The sequence below is a fragment of the Cervus canadensis genome, chromosome 10, assembly GCF_019320065.1.
Source record: "Cervus canadensis isolate Bull #8, Minnesota chromosome 10, ASM1932006v1, whole genome shotgun sequence".
Classification (NCBI taxonomy): Eukaryota; Metazoa; Chordata; class Mammalia; order Artiodactyla; family Cervidae; genus Cervus; species Cervus canadensis.
In genome coordinates, this window is record NC_057395.1 from 17,316,088 (window position 1) to 17,342,355 (window position 26,268).

A 26,268-nucleotide genomic window follows, 5' to 3' on the forward strand; every position below is an offset into this window, starting at 1 on the left:
TATAACATATATTATATATGCTTATTATTTTTATATGTTAAATTTATCATATATTATATTACATATAATATATATCTATTAATATATAAATATTTATATAATATAAGTTAATATATAAGATATATTTATATATAAATATATGATATGAATATATAAATAAAGATGTATGAATATAATTAAAATAAACATATATATAAATATATATAAATAAAAAATATACATAAATTAATTAATTAATATATATATAACATATAATAAATATTTGTAATATATCTATCATATGTATAATATATATAATATAAATATATAGCATAATATATACAGAATATTATACATGATATACAATTAATTGATATATACTATATATATTATATAATATACATAACATAATTATTACAGTTTATATAATATATAAATATAATCATTATTTATAGTTATTTAAATATATAAATATATTATGTATTATATGATATATATTATATATCACATATGTAATATTATATATAAGATATAATATATAATGAATTTTATATATTATATAGATTATATAATACATACCATATAACATATGTATTATATTATATATATTAATGATATATTAGATGTAATATTTTATATATTTATAATATATATTATGTATTATATTATAGATTATAGATTACACATATAAAATATATGAAATATAATATATTTTAAATATATAACTTTTATATATTTATTATAGATAATAATAAATTTTACATAAATATAAATATGTTATTTATATTTACATATTCTAATATAATTACATTTATGTATTTTATATATATAAAAATTATATATAAATACATGTAATATATATAAAGATATATTTGTATATTACATATTTATATAATTATATATTATATATTTATATAAATGTTTAATTGATATATATTTAATATGTATTATATATTATGTGTAATATTTATTATATATATTGATATTATATATACAATAACATATATTATATATATTATATATATCATGTAATATATTGTATGTGATATATTATATATATATGACATTACATTTAATATATAATATTATACATTGCATAGAATATTGTATAATATATAATGTAATATATAAAATATATATTATTATATAATATAATAACAATATATAATATATCATATATATTAAAATATATTTTTTAAATGTGTTTTAAATATATATTTAATATATATGTATATTTAAATATATATTCATATATAAATGTAATTATATGTATATTTAAGAAATTGTATATATATTTAATATACATAAATTGTATATATATGTATCATATATATATGATGATGCTCTACAATGATTGATAGATGAAGAGATAGATATAGATGGTATATATGTGTATGTATATATATACACACATATATAACAAGTTGTTTACTTTAAACATGTTTATAATATACGTGGGGATCCCAGTGGCACTAATGATGAAAAACCTTCCTGCCAATGCAGTAAACATAAGAAATGCAGGTTCAATTTTTGGGTCGGGAAGATCCCCTGGAGGAAGCCCTGGCAACTCCAGTATCGTTGCCTGGAGGATTCCATGGACAGAGGAACCTGGCGAGCTATAGTCCAGGTTCTCAAAGAACTGGACACGACTGAAGTGATTTAGAACAAACACCCACTCACCATATATATACTGAATATATATTTGCATGTTAAATATATACAAGATATATAATGAAGTAATCACCATAGTCAATCCAGTTAATATATCAATCACTTCACCTAGTTACCATTTTTTGTTTTTTTCTTTCCTTTGTTGTGGTGACAGCACTTAAGATCTACTAGAAATTTAAATATTTATTTTCCATGGGGCTAAGTTTATTATTTGTCCTTATTAAATCAATTTTGTTAATTTTGGGGGGAGAAGAGCATTTAAGTGTTACTTTACATATAAACTAAAATAACTTTTTAGTTTTTGAGGGAGAAACACTTTTTAAAGGTTAAAATGTCCAAAGTCTAATTGAAGAGGAGGTATGAGGACAAGGGCCTGGTTTTAAGATGTTTCAATCACAACTGCTAAAATTAAATTAATTTACCAGAGTCTTCTGCAGACTAATCAGGTATTCTAGAGAAAAACATATCTGTCTACTATAAAATACTTGGATTTATACCATAAAAACCCAAACACAAGGCACCGTTCATCTGACCATTCATCTGACAAAAATCCAGGAAAAAACTTATCCATCTGCTTCCACTGGACCAAAGCAGTGGGATAAACAAGGAACCAGGAAATGCCAAATAAGTCCAGTTTTAAAGTTTAAAGTGTTATTAAGAGATCATCCTGAAATGTTTCAACTTGCAATCTCTAGTGTTCAGAGGACACCAAACCAAAATGAGAGTAAATCTATATTCTGCCATTTCATATGCTCACACATTGATTTTGCTCCAAGGACCATTTTAGTTGTATCTTTAAATTGCTTTTTAAAATTTTATTATCTGCAAAAGCTTGCTTGATCTTGATTTTCAGTACGAATACAGACAAAAAAGAAAAAAAATAAAATAAAATTTTATTATCTTTTATATACCTACAGCTGATTCATGTTGATACATGGCAAAAACCATCACAATATTGTAAAGTAATTATCCTCCAATCAAAATAATTAATTTAATAAAAAATTTATTATCTTTCTAATTGAAGTATACTTTATTTGCATTGTATTAATTACTACTGTGCAGCAAAGTGATTCAGTTATAATTTCTTTCTTTCATATTCTTTTCCATTATGGCTATTCACAGGATACTGCATGTAGGTCCGTGTGCTGTGTAGTAGGACTTGGTTGTCTCTCCATCCTGTATGTAAGCTTGCGTCTAGCCCCAGACTCCCACTCAGACCTTGCCCCTACCCCTCCTCCCTTGGCACTCACCAGTTTGTTATCTGTGTCTGTGATTCTGTTTCTGTTTCATAGAAATTTCATCTGCAATGCATTTTATATTCCTCATATAAGTAATATCATAAGTATTTCTATTTCTCTTCTTTTTTCCTGGGCTGTGCAAGTTGTGGGATCTTAGTTCTCTGACCAGGGATCAAATCTGGGACTTTGGCAGTGAAAGCATGGAGTCCTAACCACTGGACTGCCAGGGAATTCTTCTCTGTTTCTGACTTGTATGATCACCTCTAGGCCCATTCAAGGACTGTTCTGAAAATACACTGTCCTCTCAAGAACCACTGCTGATTATCTTTGCCCCCTTGAAGTAAAAAATATGCTCTGCCCTTTAATGCTACTATTTATAAAATACGTAACTAATGAGAACATACTGTATAGCACAGGAAACCCTACTTAATGCACTGTGGTCACTTGAATGGGAAGGGAATTCAAAAGAGAGGGGATACATGCATATGTAAGTCTGATTCATTTTGCTGTACAGTAGAAGTTAACACAACATTGTAAACCAATTATTTATTGTTGTTTTTAGTCACTAAGTTGTATTCAACTCTTTTGAGACCCCGTGGACTGTAGCCCATCAGACGCCTCTGTCCATGGGATTTTCCAGGCAGGAATACGACAGTGGGTTGCCATTTCCTTCTCCAGGGATCTTCCTGACTCAAGGATTGAACCTGCGTCTCCTGCAATGCAGGTGAAATCTTTACCACTGAGCCAGCTGGGGACTGCAAGGAGATCAAACCAGTCAATCCTAAAGTAAATCAACCCTGAATATTCATTGGAAGGACTGATGCTGAAGCTGAAGCTCCAATACTTTGGCCCCCTGATGCAAAGAATCGACTCACTGGAAAAGACCCTGATGCTGGAGGAGAAGTGGATGACAGAGGATGAGATGGCTGGATGGCATCACCCACTCGATGGATGTGAGTTTGAGCAAGTTCCAGGAGTTGGTGATGGACAGGGAAGTCTGGCATGCTGCAGTCTTTGGGGTTGCAAAGAGTCGGACAAAACTCTGTGACTGAACTGAACTGAGCCACCTGGGAAGCAACTATACTCCAATAAAAATTAATTAAAAAATAAAGGCAATAAACAACTCATGGATTGAAAGAATATCCATTTATTCACATTTCTCTTCTACCAAGCCTTTTAGCCCAATTGCTAAAAAAGATTGAGATGGGAGTTTTAACTGTTTTTGACCTGGCCTAACCAATGCTTGGGAGAGAAAACATCACAGGTAGGGTTCCCTAATTTACTGAGTAAACAGGACTCTTAGCAGAAAACAAAAATTGTAGTCTTGTCTACAGATGCTACCAACTCCATTTTCGAAACATGGAAGGCAGTGATAAAAGGCATCTGCTTGTTTTTCTCGTCTCACCTCAAACATGCATGTGTCACTTCATTTGCAAAAGGGAGAATTAAGCTGAATATTCCATGTTCTTACCTCAAATAATACTTCTCAACTGGTGGGAGTGGCATGTGGCGAGTCTTCCCGTGTGTCTCCTCCACCGCCGAGGGCTCTTCACTCCACTCTTCTAGAGTGAGAAGGCCCCTTCTTTTGGGGCTGGAAAATGGACAGGAGGCATCCTGGAGCTGACTGTCTCTATGCTGCCTAGGAATGGTTTCCCAGCAGCGTTGCTAGAATCCAGTACCCAGTCTCTGCTCATGTTGAAGTCATAGTTTTTTTAATTTCCCCTTTGAAAATACAGAAAAGGACAGAGATGAAAATACTTGTAGCTGCTATCAAGTAAACAGCATAAATGATAACAAAAAAGGCCAAAGCAAGTGTAAGATCCACAATGAAAATGATCAGCTCTGCCAACATGTCTGCATTTCTCCTTGTTCACAGAAGATATTTAAACAGTCCCAAAGGCACGCACTTAGGTCTTTATAAGACGTGAGCAGGAAAAAAAGACATTTATAAACATGCCAAAGTGTGTTGTAATTCCCCAAGGATCTACCAAGAGGGCTCTATAACGAAACTTCTGATTTCCCAACTTATACACAACAGTGGCTAAAGGTAAAATATGAGATACTGCTTCACCATGAATATGCTAGTGGAGAGAGGCACAAGAATCTACTTCATCCCCTGTGTAACTGATTCACTTGAATTGTAATTTCCAAGGATAGGAACACACAAATACGCATTTATAACATGCAAGGCTGCTATAGAAATTTGATATTTTTCTTGGGAAATTGAACTGTACCAGTCTTGTGTAAAAGGAAAATAAAGCCATTTTCAAATATGCAAAAATTCAGAACGTCTACCTCTTTTGAATGTGTTTGGGGGAAAAAATTACTAGAGGATATATTCCAATAACACATCTTCATTACTGAAAGAGGAAAACTTGGTATGTAATAAATTGTGAATTTAATCAATGGAGCAATGAAATTAAATCCCAGAATCCCAGCTCATCAGCAAACATACAAGGTAATAAGTTCAAATTAGAAAGGGAAGTTAGTAAGCAGCCAGAGATAGCCTTTAAGGAAACAGTCACTTTCCTATATTAAATAGTATAATTAAAAAGTGAGATGACCTAAAAACAAAATGACCAGAATATTTCTCAGTTAACAAGGTAAATGAATGGTAATGAGAATCCAAGAAGTACATTAAGTTGAATAGTATAGCCATGGTACTCAAACGAAGCAAACTAAATGGAAGCATGATTCCAAATAAGTTACGGGATATAAAAAACCAGACCCCATGGACTGTAGCCTGCCAGGCTCCTCTGTCCATGGGATCCTCCAGGCAAGAAGACTGGAGCGGGTAGCCTTTCCCTTCTCCAGGGGATCTTCCCAACACAGGGATCAAACCCAGGTCTCCTGCACTGTAGGCAGATTCTTTATCATTTGAGCTATCTGGGAATCCCTATTTGTCTTTAATATTTGGAAAATTCTGCTTTAAGTAGCTTTGATTCAGAGTGTAGAATTGTATTTCCAAAAGGTTCAACCACAGTCCTTGATTTTACAATGAATATTTTCAAACTCAATACTTCTTCCCTTCTTTCCATCTCTCTCAGTATGCTTCCTAACTTTTTCCAGCTTTTAAATTGTCAACAAACTCAGACTATACAAAGGGCAGAAGTATTGATTTCCACATCTTGCATATGGAACTCAAAGGATACTGTCTAATAGTTGTGTAAGAAATAAATATTAGGTATAGTTTTCAAAATAATAAAGATGATCAATGGAAAAGCTAAAAATACAAATTTAATAGGGCTTGTAATAATAAGATAGAATGGATAGTAAAAGGTGTTAAATTCTCGATTTTCATGGTAGTAAGTCAAAGATACTGTTTTAAAGTGCTTATAAATAACAAGCTAGATTTAAAGTATATAACTTAGACCTATGCTGTCCAATACAGTGGCCACTTGTCATATGCAGCTAATGAACATCTAAAGTGTTGCCAGTCTGAATTGATACATTCTCTAAGTAGGAAATTAACATGAAAAAAATTTAAATATCTCATTCATATTTTTTATATTGACTACATGTGAAATAATATTTTGAGTTATGGGAGTAAGTAAAATATGTCATTAAAATTATTTTATCTAATTCTTTTTACTTTAAAAAATATGGCGGCTAGACTTGTTAATGTGGTTCACATTACATTTCTATTGGACAACACTCATCTAGAATTTTAGAGCTAAAAACCAAGAGAACCAAAACCAAAAAATGTTAAGAATAGTTCCCTCTGGAAAGTAGGACAAGTGTGGAGGGAAAGGCTTCATGTTTTTATTTCTGCCTTTTGTATAGTCTGAATTTTTAATATGAAGTTAATCTACTATTCTTTAAATGAACATTTAATTAAACACAAATAAAAGATAAGGTGCAACAAATAGATTATGATACAGTTTTTTTTTCTTTTATAATTGAGATTTTATTGGTTGTTTTGAGGATCACTACACAGACATTTCAATTTGTACACAATTGTTCACATATGTACCAGAAATCTAAAAAATCATGTAGCTGTGATTCTTAACATTCTTAACAGTGACTTTCCAGCTTAAAATTTGGAGCAAACTTTCCTTAAGAGGATAGCAAGTACCAGTATCTTCAAATATTGATATGCTGTTACATCATGAGTCACACTGATTCACAATTTAATATGATTTACACTACATACTCAAACTGTCAATTGTTCACAGCATATTAACCAAGTTACTAGGAAAACTGGACTACCGTGACCAAAGATGTTACAGAGTGCACAAAATTCTGACCAGGAGAGCCAAGATCAAAAAGTGGTTTGCTGTAGGAAATAATTCTAGCAAAACAATATGGGAAGAGAAGTAATTTAAAATGTTCAAGACATTAAATGCACAACTGACTCCAAATTGCCATTTAGTATGCTTTTATATCATAGGATATAAAAACTACCCCCCACCTATGGAATGTTAAGCTGACACCCAAGACAATCAAAGCCTCCTGTATCCAATATCCCACTATTTTCTGGTTGTACCAAAAAAAATAAACAACCAGCAAGTCATTTCACCTCTCAATAAAAAGCATTTACACTTAAAAAATGGGATGAGTTGGGATTCCCTCCTTTTTAAAAATGTTTTTAGAGCTACCAAAAAACTTGCATTTACAAAATAGTTGAGAAATGTTCCTCTGGATTGTACAAGACGGGAAACAGGGACCACTGGCAGGACTGGGTGTGTGGTATCAATCAGACTTGGCTTCTTTCTCTTCTTCATCAGAGGCTGGGCTCTCCTCATTTTTAGTCTCTCCATTTTCTGCAGGTGAGCCTCTTTAGTTTCTTGGTTGTCCACTTCCGCCTGTTGTCCCTCTGCTCCTCTTTTTCCTTTTGTTTGCACTTTTTTGTCTGAAGATTCACCCTTTCCCACCGCCTTTTTTTGGCTTCGTTTCCACTCTTGCAGGAGCCGGTTTGCCGACAGCCTCCCCGACCTCACCTTGGGCTCCTCCTTCGCCCGCCCCTCGGCGGAGCTGACCTTCTCCTGGGCACCATGGCGGCGGGCAGGCAGAGCCGGGCGCCTGAGGGCTGCACCCGGAGCTGAGTAGCCTGGCTGCGGCCACTACTCCCGCCCAGACTCTGGTACATTTTTAAAGAAAGGATTAGGTGGGTGTTTGAGAGACAGAAATCAAAAGGACAAAGTGAGGTGAGTGAAGCAGATTAAAACATGGAAATGATACAGCTTTCAATATATAAGAAAAGAAGGAAAGGGGCAGTAGGTAATTGTAATTGGGAAGGGAGGTTAAGATTGAAAAATGAATCATATTGATCCATAGGGCACAGTTCAGTTTAAAACTCACTTTTAGGGATCACTGGATAGTTTCCTATAGATTATATTAAGTAATAACCTAACATAATTAGTAGATGGTGGCATTGTCATGGCTAATTCAAATACAGTTAGCTTTATGCTTAAGTAATACACACATTCTCCAGTTTAGCAAAGATAGAGACTTGCTTGTAATGGGTCACATTACTAAAGAAACTTGTCCTTAACTTAAAGAACCAACAAGGAGCTTCAGAACTGAATATCTTTAAATATCATCTTGAAAATTCAACACCCCAGTTTTGCAGAGTTCTAGAGAAGTAACATCAGGGGAAGAATGTGGATTTTCTATTATAATTTTGTCTGGGGAGTTTGTAATTTCCTCAGTTCTGTCTCATCGCAACAAAAATTTGAAGCAGTGGGCCAGTGTTATGGCCCTCGGATGGACCAGTGTTACAGCTCTGTGTTACAGCTCAATTTTATTTAGAATGTAAAGGAAAATACATCCTCAAGGCATGAGGGAATGCTGACCCAAAAGACATGAAGAGAAGAGACTGCCCCCAGCCCAATTTTGGCTCCTCTTTTTATATGTCTTTTCTCCTCCCCCTGGGCCTACCGTATGTAAATCTGGCTAGCGAGGAGTGCTGTTTGTTTTACCTCACTGTTTAAGGTCCTCACTCCAGTCCTAGGACCTTCTTTTGTTCTATTTTCGCAGGCTTTTCCCTTGCTTGTCTTTTGGCCATCACCGTTCTGGACTCCTTTTTCCTACTCTAGCTACCTAACGTTCCCCCCTTAAGAGATGTGAGGCCCAATTCTTTGGGAATAAGGGCATAGAGGTCTTTCTGTCTACTTCCTGCTGAACTGGGACAGTGAGGGGCATTGGGCCTCCCCCGCTTGCTAGTCTCAGGCCTCGGAGTCCTTATAGCAGTGTCCATCTAAGGGTGAGTGATATTTTCCATGGTTAGCTGTAGTTTTATATATCCATGTTGAACTGGCACTGCCTGGTGTAGCTTGTTGACCTGGTGAGAGACAAAATGGTTTAGACAATTGATAATGCATGGAGCAGCCATAAGCAGCATCAATATGGTGATAACAGAGATTAGTAGGGGCATTAGCCAATTCCAAATTCCCCATTGCCAGGAGGATCCCCCAAAGAGAGACTGTGGCCACCTGGAGAACTCTCCAGATCATTCTTTGAGATCCTGTAGGGTCTGAATGTTTTTCTTGATGACTGTGAGACTTCCTTTAAGTTAGCTGGAGGTATTTATCCAGAAACAATACGTCTTATTCAAGATGGCTCATCTTGTTCACAGATCAGGAGATCTATCTCCTGTCTGTTTTGGAGTACAACCCCTGCCAAGCTGTGTTGGCTCTTTAGAGCTGTTCTGAGAAATCTTATCCCTAGAAACTTAATTTTTGGGGTGTTAATTAGAATGGCACTCATTTGTCATTCTGAAAAGGTATCTGAGATCTCCCAGGGGCTCCCAAGTATACTGAGTGTCCTCTTCTGTTTTCTTCCATGGCTTGACTTGTGAGCAGTGAATCCAGGAGTCATGTCCTGGTACCTTGACTGCTGTGGGGGTGGAAAGTATTACAGGGTAGAGGCCCTTCCATGTGGGCTGGAGTTGAGCTTTTGGGGATCCATCTTTCCAGACTTTAATTAGGACTTGAGTCCCCAGAGCATATAGTGGTGACTCTTTAGAATCTTTTGGGTCCTGGTTTACACTCCACAAGCCTATATCCTGTTGGAATTGCCTAATGGCCATGGTATAAGACCAGAGGGTCTGAGCCTCTAGATCTAGGAAGGAGTCATTGACATAAACAAAAGGTCTCCCATATAGCATCTCGTAAGGACTAAGGCCAACCTGTTCCTTAGGGGCAATATGGGTGAGGAGGAGAGCTATTGGCGAAGCCTTTTTCCATCCCAGGGAGGTCTCCTGGGTTATCGTATTTATCACTGATTTTCAGAATTGGTTGGCTCTTTCTACTTTTCCTGAAGACTGAGACCTCTAAGCACAATGGAGATAAGTAATGCCCAATGCTTTAGAGACCTATTGGGTGACCTTAGAATTAAATGATGCCCCATTGTCACCTTGTAATGGCCTGGGCAGACCAAATCTTGGAATGATTTCATGGAGCAATTTTTTTTTTTGTTGTTGTTGTTTTTACCACCTCCTCAGCCTTCTCAGTCCGGGTGGGAAAGCCTTTAATCCATCCTGCGAATGTATCTATCATGATTAATAGGTATTTATACCCTTGAGAAACTGGCAGCTGGGTGAAGTCCATCCACCAGTCCTCTCCTGGGTAGGTCCCATGTTGTTGGAGGGGCTGGGTCAGCTGGGGTCTTCGAGCTCCTTGGGGGCTGTTTAATTGGCAAGTGGGACAAGAGGAGACCACTTGCCTTATAGTCATTTGGAGGCTTGTTTCTCTGAAGGATCTTTCTAGTAATCTTTGGAGGACCTTTTCCCCTAAATGAGTGGTGGCATGTAAAGAGCTAACCAACTTCCATTGGAGGTTCCCAGGCAGAAAAAGGAGCCCCACTTTATGGAACCACTCCATATGATCTTCTTGAAAGCCCTCACTTTTAGCTTTAAGAGTCTCACCTTCAGTATACGAAAGAGTTTCTGGCAAATTAGTCTGTGGAACTAAGGTGGCAATCCCTGTTAGGTCATGGTTCTGTAACGCTGCTCTCTTAGCTGCCTGGTCAGCTGCTTGGTTCCCTCGTGTCACTTCAGTGCTCCCTTTTTGGTGTCCTTTACAGTGAGAGACTGAAATCTCAGCGGGCAGGTGGACTGCCTCCAAGAGCCTAAGGATTTGATCACCATATTTGGTTGGGGACCCTCAGGTGGTCAAGTGACCTCTTTCTTTCCAAATAGCAGCATGTGCAGGTAGCACCAGAAAGGCATACTTGGAGTCAGTGTACATGGCTACTCTTTTTCCTTTTCCCAGCTCTAAAGGTTGAGTCAGGGCTATGAGCTAAGCTAATTGGCCTGGAGTACCTGATGGCAATGGCTTAGCCTCTATGGTCTCAAAATTGGAGAGAACTGCATATCCTGCTCTTCTTTTCCCACCCAAGACAAATCTGCTTCCATCAGTGTACCAGATTTCCTTAAGATTGTTCAGAGGATCTTCCAACAATCCCTCTCAAGGTTTTGTCCAGTGGTCCAAGGTTTCTAGGCAAGAGTGAAAGGGGAGAGAGCCCTCGGGGGTAGGCAGAAGGGTGGCAGGGTTAAGAACCTCACAAGGGGATAGAGTTAGACCTGGATTTTCCATCAGCACTTGATATTTGAGGATTCTTTGATCAGACATACATAAATGGCCTCTCCCATTTAGGAGTTGTTTCACTTCGTGGCTGGTAAAAATAGTTTGCCCCCAAAAGAGAGTTTTAAAGCATCTTCTATCAGGACTGCGATAGCTGCAAGATTTTGAAGGCAGGGAAGCCAGCCTTGGATGGTTGGTTTGAACCTCTTGTATAATTAAGCTACAGGCTGGGACTCAGTTCCCAACCTTTGAGTTAACACTCCCAAAGCTATTCTTTCTATTTCATGGACATAAAGTTGGAATGCTTTTTCTGGGTCTAGCAACCTCAAACAGGTGCTTGAGTTAAGGTTTGTTTTAGTGGAGCCTCTGCCTTCTTTTGAGGAGTTCCCCACATTAATGGAATTGAATCATCCCTTCCCTTCAAGCTTTCATAGACAGGCAGGACAATTAGACCATAGTTGGGTATCCAGATTCTACAATACCCAGTTAGCCCCAGGAAAGCTCGCAATTATTTTCAAGTTGTGGGGGAGGGCAACTGGAGGATTCCTTGTACTCAATCAGAGGACAGCTTCCTGGATCCGTGTGTAATCTGAACGCCCAGGTAAGTGACGTTTGTCTGTGCCTTAGTACAGGAGACTTTATATCACCTCTCTGCCAAAAAGTTTAGAACCTGAATTGCATGTTGTTGGGCAATTTTGTCATCTGGAGAGCAGATTAGTAGATCATCTACATATTGTAATATTTTCCCATTGTGGCCCAGGTCCATATCTAGGAGATTTTGGCTAAGAGCATGCCCAAACAGGTGGGTCTATCTCTGAACCCCGGAGGTAATACTGTCCAAGTCATCTTTTGGTGTTTTTCTCCTGGAGTTTCCCAATTGAAGGCAAAAAGATATTGGGATTCTTTAGTCAATGGTATGCAAAGAATGCATCTTTAAGATCCAAGACAGTAAACCTCTTGGCACTGGGTGGGTTTTCTCCCAAGATTACATAGGGATTGGGTACTGTGGGATGGAGGGGGACTACAGCTCCATTTATGATCCAAAGATCTTGAACCATTCGCCAGGTTCCATCCTTTTTCTTTACAAGGAGGATCAGGGTGTTACACGGTGAATTGGTGGTGAATTGGTGAATAGCTCACAGGCAAGGAATTTATTTATTAGAGGCTGTAGTCCTTCCCAGGCTTCTCTTCTGAGGAGATACTGTTCCTGGTTAGGAAACTGAGTGGGATCTTGGAGGACAATGATGACCGGTTCAGCCTGGTGGGCTCGTCCAGGAATCCCCTGGTCCCACACCTGGGGATTAATTTTGTCTTCCCATAGGTTTTGGTCCCTCTCTATTGGAGAAGGTGTAATGGGTTCTTCAGCAGTAACCTGAAGCTATAGGGATCTAGGGGATGAAAAGCTTCCCATCACAAGGGTGGTCTCCAGTTTAGCGAATGTGTCTCTTCCAAATAAAGGAGCAGGATACTCAGGGACCACAAGAAACTGGTAGGAAATTATTTGTCCATCCCTGCAACAAAGGTGCTTGGGTGAATCTTTTAGTAATTTTTTTTCCTGTAGCACCCAAAATGGTACAGGTTCAGGAGAAGAAAGCTCCGGAGTAGGAGGTCAGGACAGAGCAGGTAGCCCCTGTGTCAACCAAGAAATTCTCGGACTTACCTAACAAATCCAGTTGCACCCTTGGCTCCAGCCCCGTGATGGTTATCTGTGACAGGTAGGCTGGCTGGAGTGGGCTGCTTCAGTCCTGTTGAACCATCGTGAGGGAAGGCTTCGCGCTTGACCTTGAGGCTCTTGGGTCCCAAGGGCAGAGTGCCGCTGAACGTCCCAACTGATGGTATTTGTAGCAAGCCGTTTTAGGAGACTTGTCACGGTTTGGACAGTCTTTGGCTCAATGCCTCACCTATCAACAGATTAGGCATTTACCTCCTGCCTTGTCCTTCAAGGACTCAGGATGTGACATAGGGCTTCTCTGGAAGGCGGCCAGCATCTGGGCAAGCCTTGTCTTTTTCCTTTTCTCCCTTTCCTGGGCCTTGGGCTCCCTCTCCTGTTCTGTTATAAAAGGTATCGGTGGCTGCCTGGACCATCTCACCTAAAGAGGCAGCAGGGTCCTGCTTGCTGTAGCTGTTGTAACTTTATCCTGATGTCTAATGCACATTGGGACAGGAATTTGTCCTTTAAAATCACCTGTCCCTCATAAGAGTCTAAGTCCAGATTGTTAAACTTTTGGAGGGCCTCTTTTAGCCTTTCCAGAAAGGTAATGGGGTTCTCGTTGGGCTCCTGAGTTATTGCTGAGACCTGGGCATAGCTGGTCACTTTTTGCTGGGCTGCTTTCAGGCCTGCCTTCACACAGATCAGAAAATGATCCCTTTCCCAGATGTGCTCAGGGTCATTATAATTCCAATTAGGATCTGAGGAGGGGACTGCAGTTTCTCCTACTGGGCATTTATCACTTGACATGTTAAGCCCCATAGCATAACTTCGGGCTTCCTTTAAGACCCTAGTATGCTCAGGGTCAGTTAAAATTAGACTAAATATGGTCATGATGTCTTCCATGTCAAGTCAAAGGCCAAGGTAATGTGTTGAAATGTATCTATATATTTGCCTGGATCATCTGCATAGCTTCCCAGGTCATGTTTGATCTTCGTTCTAACAGGCAGAAGGGCTTACGGACCCGGGTTGGTCCAAATTCTCCTCCAGTTTTGACTAAGGGACATACTCAAGTTGGTTTTTGTCGAGGGAGTGCTCCCGGATATGGGGGCACATTTGGATACAAGGAAGGAGCACCAGGCAACTAGAGAGCCTTGGGAGGTGAGCCTTCATGGGGGTGGGGGTGGGGTTCCTTCTCTTGGTTGTCTGTGCCTAGTAGGCCCATTTTTAGGGCATACAACAATCTCATACTTAAGACAGAGTTCCTTCATATCTCTTAGTCAGAAGAAAATGTGGACATAGGGGATTTCTGTCCATTTCCTTTGTCTTTTGCAGAATAAGTCTAGCTGCAGGATGGTATTGTGATTTAAACTCCCATCCTCAGGTCAGTGTTCCTTGTGTCCCAGAGGATACCATAGCCACGCAGTGGCACAAAGGAATTTTAAGCAACTTCTTAGAGTTAGAGGATTGAACAGCTTCCAGTTATCCAGGATGCATCTCAAGGGCGTTTGTCAGGAAGTGGATTGACTACTTCCCATCTGAAAGACAGTGATGACACAGAGGAAAAAAAACTAACAGGACTCCTTCAATTTCCATGGGTGGACTTCCTTAGGGGTGAGTCTTTTTGAAGCTTATCCTTACTGTTGCAACCTGAGAGCCAGGCATCCCTGGGTCAGGGTGCAGATCCCCAGGCAGGCTGAGGCGTGACAGCCTCCTGGAGATAGAATCCCCAGGCAGGTCATGGCAGGTCAGGCTCCTGAGAATTGGGTCCCTGGGCAGGTTGAGGCATGTCGACCTCCTGGGGCCCCTGGACTGGCAGGTCCCCGAGCAGGTTGAGGCATGACAACATTTTGAGGACCAGATCCCTAGGCAGGTTGAGGCAGGTCAACCTCCTAGAACCCCGGACTGAAGTTGGGTGTCCCCAAGATCACCAGCATAATCAGTGCTGGGTAGGATTAAGGGGTTGTAATTTTAACTCATTGCCAATTTGTTCAGTGCACATGGGAATAGATATCATGATGTAAAGCAATCCAAGCCTGTGCCCTGAGGCTGGGAACCTGGTGAAGCAGCCATGCCTTAATCCTCTTAATGCTCTAAGGGAATGTAAATCACTAATTCCCTCCCTTAGTCCTCCATAAGAGCAGATTAGGGTGTCTCCAATGGTAAACATGGCATTGTCACAGACCCAGGTAGTAATAGCAGAAGTAATAGTTAGGTAATAGCAGAAGTAATGACAACGGAGTGGGTTATCTGCCCCTGTTAGGGGCATTAAAGTGTTTTAATAACAGGCGGGGTGCAGCAATGTTGTCTACAAGGGGGCAGGGTCCTGGTTGTAGGAGTTAGTAAGTGGCTTAAGAACAAATTGATAAGAGACAACAGACCAGATGGTCCATAAAGTGGAGTAGAGATTTGATCCAGGGGTGTGTTTGTAACTTACGAGAAGGGTGGTAAGGGTTTGGGCCCAAATGGCCTGCAGGGCTAACTCCCAAAGTGGCAAACATTATCCCTGGAAGCCCAATTGCCTTTGAAGGGATGCCAGCAGATGGACTTCTAGCAGGCATTGTGTGCCTGTCACCCACCCTAGTGGGTTCACTGAGAGATGCTGTTGTTGCATATGTTGCAGGAAACATGGAAGATGAAGGCCTGAATATCTAGAGAGATTGGATATTATACAGTATTTCCCTCCCAAGGGCCAGCTATTTTCTGGTTGTCCCTCCAGAAGATTGTAGAGGTGACGTTGTGGGCCTGGATGGGGCTCAGGAAAAGAGCATGAAACAGGAGGGAAGGGGGGCAGGGTACAACTTTTGAAAGAATGACACAGCCCAAGGGTATAACAGAAACTGATTAAGATCAAGTGGGTCCAAAATGACAAGTCAAATTCAACTAAACCTTGATCCCCAACCTGAAAGCTAAATGACACACCCAGAGGTGCCAGCAGGACAGTTCCAAGGCCCTGTCAAAAGACAGAGGAGTGGGTGGTTCCCCAATGGTTGGGATGATCCTCCCACTCATTAGCATATGAAGTCACCCAGCTCCAAAACTTACTGCACCACGTTCCATGGCCCTTGCACTCTCCTCTGTGATCGCCCACACCCTGCAGAGTGCCCTTCTCTCTGAATCTGAACAAATCCCCCTCTTACCTATCCCTGTGTTTCTAACTGAAGTTTTGCAATGAGACATCAGAGCCTGAGCTTCATTAGGTCCTGAAGCCAGGCACCATGGGTTTTGGCCAGGCTCAAGTCCCAGGAGAGAGAACCTGAAGGACAGGAGGAAAAAGCAGTGGGAAAAACATGCTAAGGAATCCCCTTCATAACCTGATGGAAAACCAGCTACATACCTGACCTGTGCTCACAGTTTTCATTGGCCTGATCCTTGGCACAAAGAAGATTCAGGACAGAAGAACCCCCACCCGCCTGGGCAAAGCTACTGGGGCCCAGTAGATAGTGGAACCTTTGGGGAACGCTGAGGAGGAGCCCCTGCCAGAGTCCCTCATTTGCGCCCACTGCTCGCCTGTTTGTGGGGGGTTCAGGGAAATAAGAAACAAGAGACTGTAAAGGAATTAAGATTTTGCTGGGCACGTGTCCTTCCAGCCATAGGAGCGAGGACCTCCCACCTTACCCGGAGGTCTTCTGGAATCTGAGACGGAGCCCTGTGAGCTTTCTGCGAGCTTGTTTTTTGCTGTCCTGGTTTCCAGTCTGCTGGGCTTCTTCTCACTTCCCCTGCGCTGGGTTTCCTTGGGTTTAGCTTCTACCTCGGAAGTTTTCACCAAGTCGGGCTCCTGCTGTGCTTGGCCTCCTCCTTATGGGGCCTGAGCTGAGGTTGTTTGAGCCAGGTTAAATTCGAGGAACAGTACCATAGATGTTGGGGGAGTTTGCAATTTCCTCAGTTCTGTCTCGTTACAACAAAAAGTTGAAGCAGTGGACCAGCGTTACGGCCCTCGGATGGACCAGTGTTACAGCTCAATTTTATTTAGAAAGTAAAGGAAAATACATCCTCAAGGCGTGAGGGAATGCCGACCCAAAGACAGGAAGAGAAGAGACGCCCCAGCCCAATTTTGGCTCCTCTTTTTATTTGTCTTTTCTCCTCCCCCTGGGCCTGCCCTATGTAAATTGGGCTAGCGAGGAGTACTGTTTGTTTTACCTCACTGTTTGATGTCCTCACTCCAGTCCTCAGACCTTCCTTTGTTCTATTTTCTCAGGTTTTTCCTTGCTTGTCTTTTGGCCACCCCCATTCTGGAATTCTTTTTTCTATTCTACCTATCTAACAATTGCAATTAAAGAAAATTTAGTAATATTAAATTTACAAACAGTATTTAATAAAATGTATATTCAAAATTTCTTAGATACATAATTATGTAAAATCAATTTTAGTATTAATTGAAAATAATATTATCAGTTCAGTCTTTTCTTTATGATGGAGAATATGTTTTCAGAGGTCACTTTGAGGAGGAAACTTCTCCATTCCATTAAGAATTTGTTCCATCAAAATTGTTCATAAATTTTTCCAAAGGGTGGGCCGAAATGTAGATTGATTCAAAATTGCCCTTTTGAATCACTGTCTTTAAATTTTCTCCATAGTGTGATTTTACAAAGAGAGAAATATATTCCACTTTCATTTTTAGTTGTCTTTAATTTCTCATTAGACCATCATTTCTTTGGCTATTGTATTTGCATACCCTGGCATATGCTAACAGATTAAATTTCCTCAGTCTTTGAGATATTGCAATCTGTTAGTAAACTTTTACAAAAATAATTTAAGTAATACATTTTGATAGAAAAAGGAAAATGTGAGATTAAGGCATTAGAGAACATCAAGAGATTCAAATAAAAGAAGGAATATGGAAAGGGCTGGGCTCAGAGAAGGTTATAGCAAACCTCACCAGGTCTGCAGGCTTAAAACTCCGCATGCCTGGTGAGTGTGAGGGCAATTGGGATTGTGGCCTTTCACATCCCCCAGTGTAAAAACTGAGATGATTTTAAATGTAGGTGATTTCTGGCTCAAGATTAAAAGGATCAGAAGAATTCTTGTCATCAGACACAAAGATCTTGGAGTCTTATCCTAGAGAAGATTTATGTAAAAATCATTAGATCTAGAATGAGTTAGAGCAGAGAACAGTGCTTTAACATATAAAAAGGCTTGCTGACATGCATTTTTATTGATCGATAGGTTCTTTCCTTATGCTAATAAGATCTTAGTTTTGATGGTCAAAAATCACATTCAACCTTCATTCCAAGATGTTCTTAAGATACATTTCCAGTTATTTAAGACACATTTTAAACCAGCTGCAATAAAGGCTTCAGTTGATTTAAAACCGCTGCAGCATCTTCTAGAGCTAAATCAGACACTTAATATCTCTACCTTTCAGATCATCAAATCTTATAAGACTTCCTATAAATCTCTGCACTGCTACTCGGTAATGACTTGGGCTGAAGCATTCTGAATTAAATGATGCTATGACTTGATTTATGTACATCTGGACTTTCAACCCAATGGCTTCCTGGCACTCCATCAATCTTCATAAAGCCCTGGAAAAGTACTTGGAAAGAACTGCAATGCAGTGAATTAAGATCGAGGCCTGGGCTTTTGCCAATGTTACAAGATAAGAAGCCACATGACCTGGCCCATGTTGTGCAGCTGCTGATGGAGGAGGAATTCTCCTCCAGGTTCAGCAGCTCCCCGCTGACCCTCTCACATTAACTACCACAGCCTGAAATAAATTTTTTCCAATGTGCCCCTTCTGGGAAAGGTTGAGATGAACTTAGACGCCTGGACTTCTTCCCTATTTCTTGTATGATGTTAAATTGAGGCTAATGGAGCATGTGCCCACTTTCACCCTATTAATTTATCCAGATAGGAGCCCCTCTAAGCCCAATATAATATAATGCAATACGTCTAAGGATTGTTTTATTGTTCCCAATATTAGGTGATCCATCCTGGGTTTGATTTCTGGGTTGAGAAGATACCCTGGAGGAGGGCATGGCAATCCACTCCAGTATTCTTTCCTGGAGAATCCACATGGACAAAGGAGCCTGGCAGGTCATGGGGTCACAAAGAGTTGGACGTGACTGAACGACTAAGCACAGCACAGCAGAGCAAGCTCATGTGCAAGCTGGAGGCTCTGGCAGCATTCTCCCTCACCACCCCGCCCTCAAAGCACCACTCTCTAAGGGGGGGAAATTGTCCAGTCCCGCTGCCATCTGGCTTGACCATGTGACTTGCTTTGGCCAACGAAATGTGCTCAGAAATGCCAGATGCCATCTCTGAGCAGAAGCTTCAAGAACGATTGTGTGGTTTCACCCTCATCCTTTCCCCATGTTAGGTCCCAGATGGAAGCTGCTCCTTTGGCCTGAGTGGGTTCTGGATGGAACAGCCAAAGCCAACCCATGATTGATGGGTAGAATGAGCAAGAAAGAAAATTCTCTTGTTGTAAGCTACTAGGATTTAGGGGTAAAGCGTGTCTTTTGTTACTGTAGCATAACTTAGCCTATGCTCGCTGACACAATCAGCATCTTTTATAGAAGCTGCAAGTACTGTCTGAGCATGAATAAACTAAAAAAAGAACAGCAAAGTCACTTTCTTTGGCTGATGAGAGTGATAATCTCATTTCTCAAAATCTCTGCACTCCTCCTCGTGCGTGTGTGTGCATGCTCAGTTGTGTCAGACTCTGTGTGACCCCGTGGACTGTAGCCCACCAGGTTCTTCTGTCCACAGGATTTCCCAGACAAGAATACTGGAATGGGCTGCCATTTCCTCCTCCAGGGGATCTTCCCGAATCAGGGATCAAACTTGTGTCTCCTTCAGCTTCTGTATTCACAGGCAGACACTTTACCATTGAGCCACCTGGGAAGTCCATCCCCCTTGTGTATCCTTTGGAGAACACTGGGCACACTGCATTCAGGGATGCAAAATGCCTGTGCTTGAAGGGATCTGGTATCTCCCTCTCTCTTACCAGGTTGTAGACAGGTCTGGAGTCCTAAAGTTGGGAGATCTAGCTCTTTCTGTTTCATCACTGATAACAGCACTAAGAAATCCACAAAGGACTTCTCAGGGAAGAGGGTAAGTCTGAAGAGTAGACTGCCTCAGTTTATGGTGGGGCCTGGAGAGATGAGCATGGGTAAAAAATTCCAAACAGCATACGAGCCTAGTGAAGAGAATTATCTGTGGGAGGCCAACTAGACTGATGCAGTCTACATGACATTTAGAGTTAAGGGGACTGTCATTCTACCAAGTCTGGGATCATACAAATCAAAACAGAATGTCATTCAAGTCACAAATCATTAAGACCTTTGGTCTGAATTTAACTCCACCTTTAATAGCTTATGATATAAACTTTAATGCCCTTTTTTATCTCTAAAAATGCCTGCATGAATCTTTTAACCTGCCTGGGTGTTCATTGCAAGTAAGCCACTTTCTGGCTGTAGGTTCTTGGGAAGTTACTTAACTTTTCTGTACTTCAATGCCTTCTGTTGGGACTGGAGGGCAATAATGGACCAACTTCATATAAGTATTGCAAATGAGGCAGCAGAGGTAAAATGATGGAAAAATGACTTAGGTACTCAATTAACATAATCATAATTGGCTATCTTGCCTATTTCTGAAGATTTCCAAGATTATCAAGGGCCTGGAAAGAACTTTGTAAACTTGATGAAGTATTACTTTTCTTGTCTCTTATTTCTCACTTGGTTGTACAACACAACTTACTTTTCTTTGATTGTGAGTCTTTGCGGGGTAGCAGTAATTTAGGCAGCTTCATGGATTCATTTGGTAAGAACAAATTTTCTTATGAGACCATTGGAGTCAGAAACAATTTGTCTCCACAAATCAGCCTTAAAATGTATGTCAAATGTGGTAAAATCTCCACAATTTGGTTGATTATTTTTGTCAAATTCTCATCCCAAGGTGACTTTCTTTCCACACCTGGATCTCTTCAAACCATGAAGCCTGATTTTACAAAGCAAACTCTAAAATGATAAATCTCATTACAGAGAAAAAAATCCATTCTCCATGTACAAAACAATGCTTTCAAGATTCTATGCTCTTTATCCATATTGCTCCCCTTTCCTTTAGCATGGCCAATGCACCTTTTAAAAATTATTTAGAATTTCATTTTACTGAAAATTGTCTTCATTTTACTTTAGGAAATTGAATAGCTATTTCATTCTAATTTATTTTCCAAAAAATAACTGTAGAATGATTCTACCCAAAGTGGTAGAAATCAGATGCACTCTGAGATTTCCACAGCCCTGTTTTTAAAGACCTTTATCCTAGAGAGTATTTACCCTTCTGCTTGTGGGTTAGGACATCTTTTCAAGCAACCATGGACAAACTGGTAAGATATATAAGATATCTATCATATAGAACCGCTCCTTGCAACATTCGTATGAAAATGACTTGTTGCCATTTGAGTCACTCAGTCATGTCTGACTCTGCGACCTCATGGACTTCAGCACGCCAGGCTTCCCTGACCAAAACCAACTCCCAGAGCTTGCTCAAACTCATGTCCATCAAGTCTGTGATGCCATCTAACCATCTCATCCTGTCATCCCCTTCTCCTCCTGCCTTCAATCTTTTCCAGCATTACAGTCTTTTACAATGAGTCAGTTCTTCGCATTGGGTGGCCAAAGCATTGGAGTTTCAGCTTCAGCAACAGTCCTTCCAATGAATAATCAGGACTGGTTTCTTTAGGATTGACTAGTTTGATCTCCTTGTAGTCCAAGGGACTCTAAAGAGTCTTCTCCAACACCACAGTTCAAAAACAATCAATTTTTCGGCACTCAGATTTCTTTAAGGTCCAACTCTCACATCCATACATGACTACTGGAAAAGCCATGGTTTTGACTAGACGGACTTTTGTCAGCAAAGTAATGTCTCTGCTTTTTAAATATACTGTCTAGTTTGGTCATAGCTTTTCATCCAAGGAGCAAGGGTCTTTTAATTTCATGGCTGCAGTCATCATCTGCAGTGATTTTGAAACTCAAGAAAATAAAGTCTCTCACTATTTCTGTTGTTTCCCCATCTATTTGCCATGAAGTGATGGGACCAGATGCCATGATCCTATGTTTTTGAATGTTGAGTTTTAAGCCAGAGTTTTCACTCTTCTCTTTCACTTTCATCAAGAGGCTCTTTAGTTCTTCGTTTTCTGCCATAAGGGTGGTGTCATCTGCATATCTGAGGTTATTGATATTTCTTCTGGCAATCTTGATTACAGTTTGTGCTTCCTCCAGCCCAGCGTTTCTCATGATGTATTCTGTGTATAAGTTAAATAAGCAGGGTGACAATATACAGACTTGATGTACTCCTTTCCCAATTTGGAGCCAGTCCTTTGTTCCATGTCCAGTTCTAACTGCTGCTCCTTGACCTGCATACAGATTTCTCAGGAGGCAGGTAAGGTGGTCTGATATTCCCATCTCTTGAAAAAATTTTCAGTTTGTTGTGATCCACACTGTCAAAGGCTTTGGCGTAGTGAATAAAGCAGAAGTAGATATTTTTCTGGAATTCTCTTGCTTTTTCTATGATTCAACTGATGTTGGCAATTTGATCTCTTGTTCCTCTGCCTTTTCAAAATCCAACTTGAATATCTGGAAGTTCATGGTTCATATACTGTTGAAGCCTGGTTTGGAGAATTTTGAGCAATACTTAGCTGGTGTTTGAGATGAGTGCAACTGTGTGGTAGTTAGAATATTTTTTGGCATTGCCTTTCTTTGGGATTGGAATGAAAACTGACCTTTTCCAGTCCTGTGGCCACTGCTGAGTTTTCCAAATTTGCGGGCATATTGAGTGCAGCACTTTCACAGCATCATCTTTCAGGATTTGAAATAGCTCAACTGGAATTCCATCACCTCCACTAGCTTTGTTAATAGTGACGCTTCCTAAGGTCTACTTGACTTTGGACTCCACGATGTCTGGCTCTAGGTGAGTGATCACACCATCGTGATTATCTGGGTTATGAAGATCTTTTTTGTATAGTTCTTCTGTGTATTCTTGCCACCTCTTTTTTATATCTTCTGCTTCTGTTAGATCCATACCATTTCTGCCCTTTATTGTGCCCATCTTTGCATGAAGTGTTCCTTTGGTATCTCTAATTTTCTTGAGGTGATCTCTAGTCTTTCCCATTCTATTGTTTTCCTGTACTTTTTTGCATTGATCACTGAGGAAGGCTTCCCTATTTCTCCTTGCTGTTCTTTGGAACTCTGCATTCAAATGGGAATATCTTTCCTCTTCTCCTTTTCCTTTAGCTTCTCTTCTTTTCTCAGCTATTTGTAAGGCCTCCTCAGACAGCTGTTTTGCCTTTTTGCATTTCTTTTTCTTGGGGAATGTTGCTCTTTAGGGCACAAAAATTGAGCACTTCAACCTAATGAGATAATGCGAGTGATGGCTGAAGTTCGAACAAAAGAGAGAAAAGAACAACATTGCCTTCTGTTGGAGAATTCAGAAGCGTTTTTTGTCCTCTTGTCCTGTTCTTTGTTTTCGTCTTTGACTTTCACCGAGCATTACACACAGCAATAGCGCCATCTATTGGCCTATTTTGAAAGTAAAGTGAAAGTCGCTCAGGAGCGTCTGACTCTTCGAGACCCTAAGGACGTAGCCCGCCAGGCTCCTCTGTCCTTGGAATTCTCCAGGCAAGAATACTGGAGTGGGTTGCCATGCCCTTCTGTAGGGATCGTCCCGACCCAGGGAGCGAACCGAGGTCTCCCACATTGCAGGCTGACTCTTTGCGGTTTGAGCTACTCAGAAATTTGCCTATTGGCCTATTTTGATTGTTGATTTTATGTAGTGAAGATTTTTGGCAACTACTCATTTACCTGACAGGTGTGGAAAAACAAAGCTCATGGTTTCACTTTGAATACCCTACTCTTTTTTCCTAAGAAACTTCACTGTAGTTTTACTAATTCAGTAACTCACCGATATTAAAAAGAAATGTCAAGATAAACTCCTAAACTCTCTTTTCTTCAAAACAGGAAGTTGTGTAAGTATGATAAATAACAGGTTCTTATTAGCTTTTATGTTACAGTGTACTGTGAATAAGTAAGCCACCTTAGTGGCATATAAGGTTCACTTTTTCGTAACACTAGCTAATTAACTAACCTAATTCAGTTTTATTCCTTTATCCTCAGTGGTTTGGCTTGCAGGAATAGACATAATCAACTGAAACTTATGAGTTCATATTAACTTCTTGTTTAAATGGAGCTAGAGAGTGCACTTGGTACATCTATGTGGTAGAATCTTGGGGGAACTTTGTAAATATGTTACTCATTTAAAGACCCTACTGGAAGAAAGCATGTTTTCCTACTATTTTTGCTAACTTGTGAAACTGATTGGCCAGATGAAAGATAAGTCAAAGATTCTTTTGAAGTTCAGTGTAAAGATCTCTGGACCAAGACAGAGTTCTAAAGAAGTCATTAAAGTGAACGGTAACAATCTCACCACAACTTCCTGATGTTCGGCTACTTAAAAACAATGACTCACATGCAATAAGGGATTGAGGAATATTTGAAAAACAGGGGAAGAAGGAAGCAGGCAGGAACTTTGTAACTCTAGTGCATATAGATCAAGCTCAAAGCAGAGCCAGAAACAGATCCTTGTGGATGTGAAGCACTGCAGGCTTAAAACTATTCGCAACCTGAAAGTGGCGAGTTATGCTTAGTCAGCAAGAATTTTTAGGACTTCAAGCCTGGCAGGCAGCATCTCAAGTAATCCTAAGAGAACTGCTTAGAAGAGGCAAGGGGGAAGCCAGGTTATATGGAAGTTTCACAACATAGGGCAGGTAGTCTGAATGTCAAAAGAGTGTTGTTAATTAAAGGAAAACCAGATATCAAGCTAAGGAATTTAGTGCTTTTCTGTAAATGTGAAGAGATCTTCCCTGGTGGTTCAGTGGTAAAGAATTCATCTGCCAATGCAGGAGACACCGGTTTGATCCCTGACTTGGGAAGATATCTTGGAGAAGGAAATGGTAACCTACTCCAGTATTCTTGCCTGGGAAATCCCAGGACAGAAGAGCCTGGCAGGCTACAGTCCATGGGGTCGCAAAAGAGTCGGACGTGACTTAGCAACCAAACAACTATGTATGGGAAAATTCAAGAGTCTGGGCTCACTGAAATCATTCCTTTGCTATGCACCTCACCTCCTGGGGCTAGTGTCCTGTGTTTTCACATTCTGGGTCTCCTCCGGGCTCACCATAAGCAGTGGCTAGAGTCTGATGGCCATCAGATGGCAGGTATTCTTTTCTTCTTGTGTTCGCTCAGCGCTCACCAGCTCAGCATTGGTGGTGGCTGCGATTGCTCATGAGTGTGACATCCTTTATTTACTGATACGGCAGGAAAGACTCCATTTCTTAGTACTGAGGGCACACTCTTCAGGAAGAAAAAAGCTTGTAATGAAGGAGACAAAACAGGGTAGCAAGGATGTAGTCTTAGGGAGGAGCTAGCCTCTGCCCAAACCCACAGGTGAGCTCTGGAGTATAAGCCACATCTCGGATTTGAATCCCTGTATCAGATAATCCTTAGCTCTAAGTTCGTCCGTGGTTGCTTAGGTGGAAGATATAAATTTTCCTGACAAGGCAGGCCTTATACATGCTGGGCAACTCTCTAGAGGAGCAGCTGGTAGCCATGAACTTCCGTTATTTGCAGCAACTGAGATGGGCACCGCGGCTCACCTGGGGCTTCCAGGTGGGCTCCGAAGTGTGCCTCCGAGGTGCCTTTCTCGTCACCCTGTGCTCGCAGTAAGCTGTGCTCTCGGCAGTATGGAGCAGCATGCTGCGAGGCTTAGCTGCTCGGCATCCTTTCTTGTTTTCATCCCATCGCTGCTTCTCCTGTCCATCTTCCCTGCCGCCTTTGCCTTCAGATGGTCCACGGGCAGCAGCCTTCTGCCTTCCACTGCAGGATCGCCTAAATCTGCTCTCAAATCCTAGACCTTCCCCTTCTTTCCTCTTCCCCTTCACTCAACTGTTCCTGTTCATGCCCTTTCTCGAATATCTAGGTATAATCTATTATCAGGAAGTTATATTTAAAGAATAATATTGAGCCAGTCTTTTAATCCATCGCAAGCTGTTTTCTAAATTAACCAGACTACTTTGAAAAAAAAAAATCCCTTCAACCTAAGTGATTAATTAGAGGGTTTTTATTTTCTATCAAAAGTCATAGGCAGGGCCCTCAAAACTGTAAGCCTTGAACCAAATTAAAAATCCCAGGCTAGGAGGCAAGGTAATATA

At 40.4% G+C, this 26,268-nt stretch overlaps 1 protein-coding gene and 1 pseudogene across 1 annotated transcript in view; both read right to left on the reverse strand.

The window, feature by feature from the left end:
• The window catches only part of ANKEF1 (ankyrin repeat and EF-hand domain containing 1), a 99,061-nt gene extending 94,284 nt beyond the window's left edge, over nucleotides 1–4,777 (reverse strand). The window contains exon 1 of the mRNA XM_043479855.1: nucleotides 4,360–4,777. The gene's annotated coding sequence lies outside the window, so the exon portion shown is untranslated. The remainder of the gene's footprint in view (nucleotides 1–4,359) is intronic.
• A 2,803-nt stretch (nucleotides 4,778–7,580) lies between these two features.
• LOC122448389 lies at nucleotides 7,581–25,812 on the reverse strand (annotated as a pseudogene).
• Between the last annotated feature and the right edge of the window lie 456 nt (nucleotides 25,813–26,268).